The sequence below is a fragment of the Priapulus caudatus genome, unplaced genomic scaffold (genome assembly GCF_000485595.1).
Source record: "Priapulus caudatus unplaced genomic scaffold, Priapulus_caudatus-5.0.1 Scaffold608, whole genome shotgun sequence".
Lineage (NCBI taxonomy): Eukaryota > Metazoa > Priapulida > Priapulimorpha > Priapulimorphida > Priapulidae > Priapulus > Priapulus caudatus.
The window spans coordinates 163,435-175,184 of record NW_014577669.1 but is presented as its reverse complement, the minus strand read 5'-3'; positions in this window follow the sequence as shown (position 1 = coordinate 175,184).

The window sequence follows — 11,750 nt, the reverse complement described above, 5'->3', positions numbered from 1 at the left end:
GCGCGCCGCCGCTCAGCCAATCAGCGCACACCTGCTCACCTGGCGGTGGCGCTGCTGGCCCCGGGGCGCCATCGTTCCGCCTCATTACGTCGTGACGCGGTCCGAACAACCGACTGCGCAGTTAGGGATGGGTCGGAGCGATTCCTGCGGGTGGCTTTCTCTCTCCTCCCTATCCCCTCCCTTTCCCTCAGCGCGAGCTTGGGCATTCGCACCGCTAATGTCCGCACAAACAAATCTGTTTTGATAGCAATACTTGCCTCCCGCCTCCATCATTCTGCGTGGATCGGGAGCGGTGCTGCAATTAGCGATGGGATGGGATTGGCCGTCGTGGTGGTCGTAGCGTCACGTAACGAGCTTTCATTGCCTCCTTACCTGGGATGCTGCTGCTGCTGCTGCTGCTGCTGCTGCTGCTGATGATGATGATGATGATGCTGCTGCTGCTGATGATGCTGCTGCTCAACTCCTGCACACTGTAGCAGTCGGATCTCTCTCTCTCTCTCTCTCTCTCTCTCTCTCTCTCTCTCTCTCTCTCTCTCTCTCTCTCTCTCTCTCTCTCTCTCTCTCTCTCTCTCTCTCTCTCTCTCTCTCTCTCTCGTTCTCTCTCTCCCCCTCTCTGTCTCTCTCTCTCTCTCTCCCTCCTGCCTCATCCGCCCGCACAGAAGTGAAGTGTTCGGCGGGTAAAAGCATCGGCATTCCCCGCGTCATGCCGCCCGGTGAAAACTTCATGGCTAGTTAAAGGAGACAGGTGCGCGAGCCCAGCGAACAACGGCGTGCGTGCGTGCGTGCGTGTGCAAGTTTGTATGTGTGTGTGCATGTGTGTGAGTGTGTGTGTTTGTATGTGTGCGCGTGTGTGTGCGTGAGTGTGTGTTTGTATGTGCGTGCGCGTGTGTGCGTGATTGTGGTGAGCGGAATTATTACGTACGAACACGTACGGTGCCTTCTATTCCGGGACGGCTACACATACACGCCCCCCCCATACATACACACATAATATACCCTCCCCCACACACACAAACACATATACCCTCCCACCAACACACGCGCGCACACACACACACACACACACACACACACACACACACACACACACACACGCGCGCGCGCGCGCGCACGCACACATCGAGCGTTAAAACACAGGAGCGCACACCTGTACCTGTGCGCTTATACACACACATACACACATATTAGACGTACGCATACGTACAGTAGAAGGTACGCGACGCGCCCATGCAGCTATACGATCTATGCACTGAGCGCATCGCCAAACATAGCGCGTCGATTTGCAGTTATAAGCATATAATTAAATTGTTTTTCATCGGCTTAATTTTTATGACGCGATACGTGCGGGTTGTCATTACACCACGGCAGCCTCTACTTATTAGGAGGGGAAGAGGAGGAATAGATAGGAACAGGACGCGGTGGAGGATGACAGGGGAGGAGGAGGATGACAAGGGAGGCGGAGTAGAAGGAGGAGGAGGGCTAGATAGGAACAGGACGCGGTGGAGAATTATAGAGGGAGCGGGGACTGACAGGGGAGGAGGGAGAGGGATAGATAAGAACAGGACGCGGTAAAGGATGATAGGGAAAGCAAAAGATGGCGGGGTAGGAGGAGGAAGAGCACGAGGAGAGATAGATAGAAAGAGGAGGCGGAGGAGGATGACAGGAGAAGCATGACAGGGGAGGCGGGGTGTGGTAGGAGGGGTCGGACGATGGGAGACAAGGACGGGACGCATCTTTGTTTTTCATACCTTTATTGTAATTCAAGAGTCAAATGAAACGGAAATCAGCATCCATCCTGATGCATCGCCTGCACGTACAACAGCATGCGGATTTATTGCTGCTATATATATATATTAAAATCTTGTTATGTCCCGAAATTATTTAGTTTAATAAGTTATTAAATAGTTAGCGCGCGTCACACCCGGGCTAAGTTAGCGCGCGTCTGACGCGCGCTAAAATTCGTAGTCTGTACGGGTTACCTAGCCCCCCCCCCATATATATCACTGATAGCGTGTAACGTGCAAACAAACTCATGTTCTTATATTGTGCCTTACCTTCACCTACATACCATTAAATACGCAATATAAATATATTCGTCGATTAAAAGCACGCTATGCTGCTGCATGCATCCGGATCTTAATATTCATTCGTACATCTTAGTCTCACGGCGGCCAAGTGGCAATCCGCAAAGTAAAACCTTTAATGACAATTCGGCGATAATTCCAACCACTTACCTCCCCCTCCCCTCGGCGTACAGTCTTCCTCTCCTCCTCCGTATTTAGTCTCTTAACAAACCGGATTTAGCTCGCTAATTAATCGCCAACGAACCCCCCGCGTCAATCTCCATCAGCGCCCCCTACTGGCGTCACCCCCTCCCTCTCCTCCCCCTCCTCCTCCTTCTCTTCCCCCCACATCCAATCGTAAACGCCACCGGGATATCTACATGGAAAATCAGCAGCAGCAACACCCCCACCCCTCCCCTCACCCCTCCCCCTCACCCCACCCTCCCTTACCTGACGTAGCACCCGGTAGCAGGGGCCGGACTGCGGCGGAATTTGACAATGGCCGCACGGCCCCCCGCCGCTGCGGGAACAAAGGCCCGTATAATGACGACGCTGCCACGATCGCGCGCTACTGCGGAGGATTAAGGCCTACCACCTTCTACCTCCGTATAAGCTGCCGTACCCACGAGAACGCGCGAGTATAGGCGCACGCACGCTCGCACGCACGCACGCACGCACGCACGCACGCACGCACGCACGCACGCACGCGAACGCGCGAGCACAGGCCAACGCACGCACGCACGCACGCACGCACGCACGCGCACGCGCGCACGCACGCCGATCGCGGGCTACCTGCGACGGTGCGTGCAGCAGTAAAACCGCGAGGACCTTGTTTGTGGGTGGGCGCCCGGCTCTCACGCTCTAACTAGGGTAGTAAAATAAGACTCGAGAATTATATGTATGCATATACACATACACGCACACGCACACGCACGCGCACGCGCGCGCACACACACACATACACAAACACACACACACACACACACACACACACACACACACACACACACACACACACGCCCACGCACGCACGGCACGCACACACACACACACACCACACACACACACACACACACACACACACACCGCCGGCACACACACATCACGCACGCACGCGCGCACGACACACACACAGCACACACAACACTTATATATATTTATATATATATATATATTAGTATGCCGCCGGAAATCCGCCCTACATGTATATTCATGTGTGGAAGCCTAACCGAGAATGATTGCCAAATTGCGGCGGACGCGGGCGTCCGGCGGGGTGGTGTCGTTGACGGGGACGGTAGAACGCCGCCGCCCGCCGTGCAGCCGCCGCTGTGCAGTGCGGTGCGGTGGGCTACTTTGTTGTGGTTTACGCATCCATACGCGGAAAGCTATTACGAGTATAACCACCGTCTCCGCTTATAAACTTCCGTACACCCGCCGCCGCTGCGCTACCGCCGCCGCCGCGACACAGGTACATCCAGCAGCTTGACGTTTAACTTCTGCGCTTTCGCATACACGAGTAGATATGAATCTCCCTATGCATGTATATATCATAATATATATATATATATCACATATAATACACACATACGACACGCACACACTCCATGCACGCACGCGCACACACGCACGCGCACGCGCCCGCAAACACCGCACACGCACTACGCGCGCCCACACACCCACACCACACGCACGCACGCACGCGCGCGCGCGCACACGCACCGCACGCACGCACGCACACACACACACACACACACACACACACACGCATATATATATATCCGTACATATGTATCGGATAGTAGGTAGCCAACATCTAACACTAATACGATAAATGGTACAATTTTTCGACGAATGAACCCTCCCTCTATCTCGACGGATTTTTTTCGAATCATCTGACATCATCACGAATGGTGAATAAAGCTACGCAGATCAAATTCAAACACTGTGATCTACGCGGGGGATTCAACGCCAAATCTTAGAAACGCACCGAACGCGAATTCACCCGCGGGATATATAAACCACGAGCCCCTACCTATAACCATGCAGCAAGGAGAGGATAGCGCGCGCGGTGAGGCGGGGGAGGGAGGGACAGGGGAAGCGGATATCTCGTGCGTGTCAACTGTCGGTGGTCGTGTCAGAACGTCAACGGCGATGACGACAAACAGATACATAATCCGTGCGCGTCCGCTACGGGACCGCGAGGTGGACAGGTGTCTCTGACGCGAGTGTGACGTATACACACACACACGCACGCACACACACACGCACGCACGTACACGCAGTCACGAACTCACGAACAATGGCCAGTGGGATCTCCCGCGCAGCCGCGCACGTGGGCGCGGGCCGATTCTAACTACTGACGTAAGCACGCGAGATGAAAAAGATAAGAAAAACGATGATACACGTCAATCGGATTCATAGCAGAATGATATTTAATCCTCGGTAATTACTCTTTGTCGTGGAGCGTACAGCGTTTTATTGTGATTAGATAGGTGGCCGGTGATCGCCAGTCAGCGTTGTTCATAGGCGGCGCTGCAGTTCCCCTAAAAAATCAGCTCGTGACGTCTGCTGGCTCATAGCTGCTGTCTACGGAACAGGCACTTGGAACGTCTCAATAAAAAAAATAATGGTAAATAAACACGAAATGTCTACACCGCACGCACGCACGCCGCTGCCGCACGTTTACACCCCGGGTTTACACATCTACGCCACCTGACGGAATGTCACGAATACACAACAAGAATAATTTTACTTCTAATGCTTTCTCGACGTCCACGAGGCATCTAACTTGCGTGCATAATGCAAATTATTGCACTCTAGTGCCGAATTTCGGCAAAAACAACAACCAAAAAAGGCCTTTTCTAGAGACGAAATAGTGCAACAATTGGTGAACAATTGCGGAGGCTTACTGTTGTACACCTCCTATATATATAATATAGTGTATACACTATAATATACACACATATACACACTAATATATATTGTAATTATGTGTAAATGTGCGGCGGCGTGCGTACGGTGTAGCTGTGTGTTGCAAAGGAACATTTGAACGGCATTTGCAGGAAATTATCGGCAATAATAGGCGAAAGAGAGTAGAGAAACATTAAGACTTTGGTAGTAAATACATTTCGTGTTTATTTACCGTGATTTTTTTTATTGAGACGTTCCAAGTGCCTGAGACTGAGACAACCAGTTATTGGTCTGACCATAGCGATCTATATTATATATCTATTCTATTCTATATCTATACCTATTCTATATCTATGGTCTGACAGCCACAACTCGAATATTTATCAGCGACTAGTATACACTGCAGTGATTGTCGATAATGAAATATCGAAAGCTAAAATACAGTGAAATTCATATTCCACGAAGACACGTTTGAGTGTCAGTGAGATCGCATATGTTTGTCATGGGTATGCACAAGAACACGTGACATATATATGTATCAGTAGTTAACAAAGACAAACGTTTGTCTTTATTAACTCCTGATATGTATGTATATATATGCAATATGTATATATTATATATATATGCAAACTATAGATTTATTAAGACGTCTCTGTCTGTTAGCAATATTCCTGGTTTCGATAATACAGCGAGAGTATTTTCTTCACTAAGGCACGTATCATTGGTACGTATACGACCAATAGCGCATAGCATTGTTTCCACACAACCATAAGGCACATTCGTATCGACATAATTCATCAACCACTTCAAAGGCACGTTTTCATCGCTAATGTACAAATTCCCACAAACTACAAAACGTTGTGCACACGGGCATCAAAACAAAGAGGCACACTTGTGATGAATTATTACTCACAATGACCATGTGAATTATACGTTAATTAACGAAGCATTGTCTAATAAGAATGCGTAAAATATTATCGACAATACATGAAAGGAAATGTGTACTGTGAGAATGATACTAAACGAGATGTAATTGGTGCCTATAATGACTATAACCAGGAGCGTAAATCCGTACCGAAGGAATTCGACGAGTAAAATCTCGTTATCGTAAACAGCCTTACAATAAAAGTGAAACAGAAGACTATATATAACATCGTGACTATATATATATATAATATATATATATATATATATATATATATATACAGAACGCAGCCGGATGAATTCAGAGTGCATGATTTCATTTTAGGCTTGGGTGACTCATGGAGCTAATGTAACATAAACGAACTATGTTTCCATATATTTGTGCTCGTCGATAAAAGCAAAAGTAATCGGTAAAAAAAAGCAAAAGTTGCAATCGTAAAAGATTTAATGGAAAAAATTCCACGTTGAAGTCTTACGATCGTGAAAACGACCGTGGCTCTTTGTAAACTGACGATTAAAGCTAGGCAGTTATAATTTCAGGAGTGTATAATATAGATTATACATTACCAATATTATACACTCCTGATGATTTTGAGTAATGATCAAGAGTAGATAATATAACTATATATATTATATTAATCTACTCTTGTAATGGACTACGGTGTTTCTACTGCATTTTGCTTTGTAAACTGGCGATTAAAGTAGGCAGTTTAATTTTAGGAGTGTATAATATAGATTATACATTACCAATATTATACACTCCTGATAATTTTGAGTAATGAATGATACTGTTTCTTCGCCATGTTTTGCCTTTGTAACTAATATGTAACGCTAGCTGGGATAATTTGCGTATCTGTTCTACGGCCATGTTTGCCTTTGTAAAATCTAATAATTAACGCTAGCTGGTATATTTCGCGTAACTACACTGTTTTAACGCCATGTTTGCTTTGTAAACTAGTAATTAACACTAGCTGGTGTCAATTTCGCATAAATACTGTTTCTCTACGGCCGTGTGTTTGCGTGCTGCGCAGCGTTCTCAGCCCTCGGATACGCGTGATGGCGAGAACACCAGGAGGTGGCGCCAGTATTCTGATAGAGCAGGGCGGACTGTCTATCAACGCCATACAGGACATCGCGTGCCAAGATTCAGGTTAGTCTCTATATTCGAATGCGATTTCTCATTTCGGCTCGATCAGCGAAGAGAGCTGTGGCAGGTAATAGTATGTTTATTACGTCATTTAAATTTAACATTAGTTAATAAACCTAACCTATATAACATAACATAATTAATATAACACATTATAATTAAATAACATAATATCAGGATAAGATTAATATAGGATCCTATAGGATTCCTATAGGATCTAGATTCTATAATTATCTTCTCCTGATAATATACATACCAATAAACATATACATAACATATATAAATAATATTTAAAATCTCGTGTAAATAATATAATACATAAGTAATGGCTATAATATATATGATTACATATAATAATGTGATATACTATATAAATCTTAGGCAGGGAGTGTAGTTATATTGGTCGTATAGGTTACCGCGTGGCCTGCTTTTGTTTGCTTTCAGCACCGAATAAGCGATATGGATTTTTTTGTTCATCAAGTATTGAAATCGTGAATAGGATCTTTACTGTCTTCTTGCGGCCTGTTTTCAGGGGCCCTACAGATGTACGAAACGTTTCCTGAAAGGAAACTTTGCTTATGAAGCATGAGAACTCAGAAAAGATGTGCCATGTAAGCACGTTGCGCCACTATAGTCCGAAAATACAGATTTTATTATCCTATTAGCAAACTGCGGAGCTGGTTACAGTTATGGGACGCTTTCATTGCGCAGGCATATTTTATGCATAGTTTTAGCATGATGGGCCTACTATACTGCCATACTATTTTTCTTAGGAAACTCGAAGCGAAGAGCCTACAGAAAAACGACAGCGGAGCAGGCAACTGGGATCTTTTTCGACTCGCTGCCACAAACGAGAGAAACAAAAATCAAAACAACCAACAACAAATAAGCGTCGGCAGAAAATCTACGATAGGCTCGAGGACGGACATTGCACTGGTTCTGTGAGGCAAGAGTATATCGAATCGGAGTCCGATGAGACGGAAACGACGAGAATCAGTAGAGAAAATCTACGAAGACGCCATCTGAAGCGATATCGAAAACATCCGGCGCTGAAGCCGAAGGTTAGTAAGGCCTTGCTTAACTATCATCACATCACCTGCATGTATTATGAATGTCTGTGATCTCTCTGCCTCTCTCTCTCTCGCCTCTCTCTCTTTTCTCTCTCTCTCTCTTTCTCTCTCTCCTCGTTCTCTCTCTCTCTCTCTCTCCTCTCTCTCTCAACTCTCTCTTCTCTCTCTCTCTCTCTCTCTCTCTCTCTTCGCTCTATCTCTATGTGTCTCTCTTCTCCTTTTCTCTTTATCTCTCTCTCTCTCTCTCTTCTCTCCTCGTTCATTACTCTTCATCTCTTTCCCATCTCCTTCGCTCTCTCTGTCATCTAGTCTGTCTCTTTCATCTCTCTCTGTGCTCTTCTCTCTCTCGCCTCGTCTCTCTCTCCGTCTTCTCTTCATCTCATTCTCTCATCTCTCCTCGCCTCTCTCTCTCTCTCTCTCAACTCCTCTCCTCTCTCCCTCTCCCGTGCTCTCATCTCTCTCTCTCTCTCCTTCTCCTCTCCTCTCTCTCGTCTTGTTCCTTCTCTCCCTCCCTAACTCTCTGCCCTCTCTTCCTATTATATATCTCTTTATGCCATACAGCATAGAGAACGCACGCGCGGCCTGCCGGGATCGTGACACGCAGCGCGGCCGGCGGCCGGCGAGCGGACAGACGCGCATGCCAGCGAGCCGGCTCGAGGCGAGGGAGGACGGAGCGCACATGCAGGCAAGCAATCCGCGCCACCTGGCTCGACGCACGAGAGGAGCGGCGCGCGGGAGGGGTGGAGAGAGAGATGGAGAAGGAGGAGCGACGAAGATTGGAGAAGATCTGCGGCGCTCGGAGAAGCGAGAACGGAAGCAGACGCAGGAGGTAGGTCAAGAGACCGCGTTGCCGACGGGAATCGGCGGCGAAGAGCAAGGACAGGTATCGGCCGCCAGACGCATTCGTGTGAATCGTTTTTAAAGCGTCATATTATTAAATTTAATTCTGTTTAGTATTATGTTAATTTTTATTTATTAAATTATTTTTATTTTATCTGTCGTCGATAAACGATGCCGTTAGAAAGCATAGAGATGCAGTCTGGTTTAACTTTTATCTTCATTTTTTGAATAGCAGATGGAAGTCGGTCACTTTGTCCCGATAAGTCGTGTTACTCGCCGGATCTCAATGAATTATAAAAACAGATGACGAATTATATTAATCGCAGATGTAATATCATTATGATAATCATATGATAATAATTATTATCGTAACTGCAACAGTTATTGAGTTGGCCATTCTACTACCAGGGAGGTCAAAAAGAATGGTTCGTGATGACAGAGGTGTAAGCAGATCAATAAGCGACACGGCTCAGCTAGCCGCCTGCGGTGCTCTGAAAGAACGCGAAACCATCCTTCGTTGCTCTGAAGGTGAGTCGTGTAAAGTCTTCACTGTCGCAATCTGGTTTGATGCGCTATTAGTATTAATGCGCTGCAATTAGTAATTGATCATAATAATGTGATATATCGATACTTTAAAACATTAATTTTAAAACTGTAAGTCATAAAGTATATAATTATGACTTATTTAGCGCACGTTTTCAAAGAAAATGAAGAGTGGAGGGAGTTTCAAGAGTCAATCAGTGCCATTCAAATATTTGAGAATGAATTTCAGTAATAATCATAGCATATAATTATTTCCATGGCGTGTGGGAATTTTTTCTCTTTGGTGCGTTTTCAAGGAAGAACCGTGTGATGATTCGCAGTCCCCCTCAAAACCATGTAGAAAAAGCTGTTGGTTGACAGTGGGTAAACAGGATATACATACTGAACCCTATGTATACCAAGTTCCCTTCGATTTCAATACAATGCCACTAAGAGATTATTTAAATAATAATTATGTAATTAATTATTTAACGTACGAAACTCTGTAATATACTGTACTTGTTTACATCGTTGCAGCGAAAGCGATTCAATACATGATGGTGCAATTTCTTAGCATTTTGGATACTTGACATTGTGACGTTATGTCTAGGTGGCTAACTAGGTTGGTGATTTAATGGCGCGGTCAATGTGAAATTAAGTGAACGGATAATTGGTGACCAGAAGCACCGTCTGAATGTCCGCAAATACAAGATGCAATAGGAAATGTGTAAATACGTTCTATCAATTGGTACATACATACACGAGCTCAATTTATACTGACTGAATTGTCACTCTGCTGAGATTCTCGCTCGTATTTCAGTTCAGTTTGGATGTTCGCATGCAAAATATCGACGTTACTTATAGAATTACATGCCTACTAGCAACGATTTGCGATATTTGTGAAGATGATGTGATGTAACAATCATATTCTACATTTTAATGGAGCTTTTAAGAGTGATTGGTTCGTTATAGTCAGGGGCATAAATCCCGGGGGGGGATGCATGAAGGAGGGGGGGATGGCCTGTACAAATATCCCCCTGAGATTCAAAAAAAAAGAGAGAAAAAAAGAAAGAAGGAAGAAGAAGAAAGAAAAAAAGAAAAGAAATGTGATGTCTTCAATTCAGCATAATCATGAGAAATGAGACGATGCAAATGAACTCTTTAAGAAATGTTCCAGACTCACAAATCGCCACAAAGTATGGTTGCAACATACAAAAACACGAGGCGGGGTGAAATTGTGAGAAATTGCAAATTCTTACTAAGACTGTGTTTAATACATGTGATTATTACTAATAACCTAACTGTCGCTCTCTGAAAATCATGAAAGGTGTTTTGAATCTAACTTGTAGGGTAAGTCTAGGGTTGAGATAGGTGTATCAGACATGAGAATATGGCCCACAGTTATCTCAATTGGCAGGAAAATGGCTTAATATTTCAAAATTTCTGGGAGGGATTCCCCCAACCGCCCTAGGCAGCTGGCATTCCTATGGTAAGCGGGCCTGCCTGCGCAGCAAGGTTAATTTCGCCCCCCACTCTGTCCATCATGATTTTGCACTAGGAATAGATAGTGATTCGCTAAGGGGATCGCTGCTGATTGGCTAAATTTTGTCTCTTATTTATTTTATTTTTTATTATTTTATTAATTGTGTTTTTATTTTAGAATTAGGGATAGATTAGGTTAGGTTAACTGATTCTAATATCCACAATTATTTCTATATTCACATATCTCTCCCTGAGACTACTATCGCATCAATTTAAATTCGCATTTGAGTTCACAAGGTTGAAGACCCTGACTCTTAAATGAATCGTGACATACTGTATAACGTGTAGGCTATACAAGTTATACATATTTTACTTATAATGTCCAAATTTGTGCCAAATGTGTCCGAAATATGTCAATGTTTTAGGCTTTATGGTTTTCAATTTGGCCTGTGCGTGCATGTATGTTATGCATGTATAAATATATGTAGCGTGGTTTTGTGGTGTGGTGTTTTGTTGTTTGTTCGTTTGTAAGTGTAATGTGTGTTGTGTGGGTGTTGTGTGTGGTGTGTTGTGTGTGTGTTGTGTGGTGGTGTTTTGTTGTTTGTTGTTTGTTCGTTTGTTATGTGTGTGTGCTGTGTGTGCGTGCGTGCTGCGTGCGTGCGTTGCGTGGCGGTGTGTGTGTGTTCGTGGAGCTGCGATCGCGCGCGTGGGTGCGTAAATTATTGTGGGCTTGTTGCTCGTGCTAGTATGTGATGGCTATCACCGATCACCCCCCCCCACTCCTCGAAACGT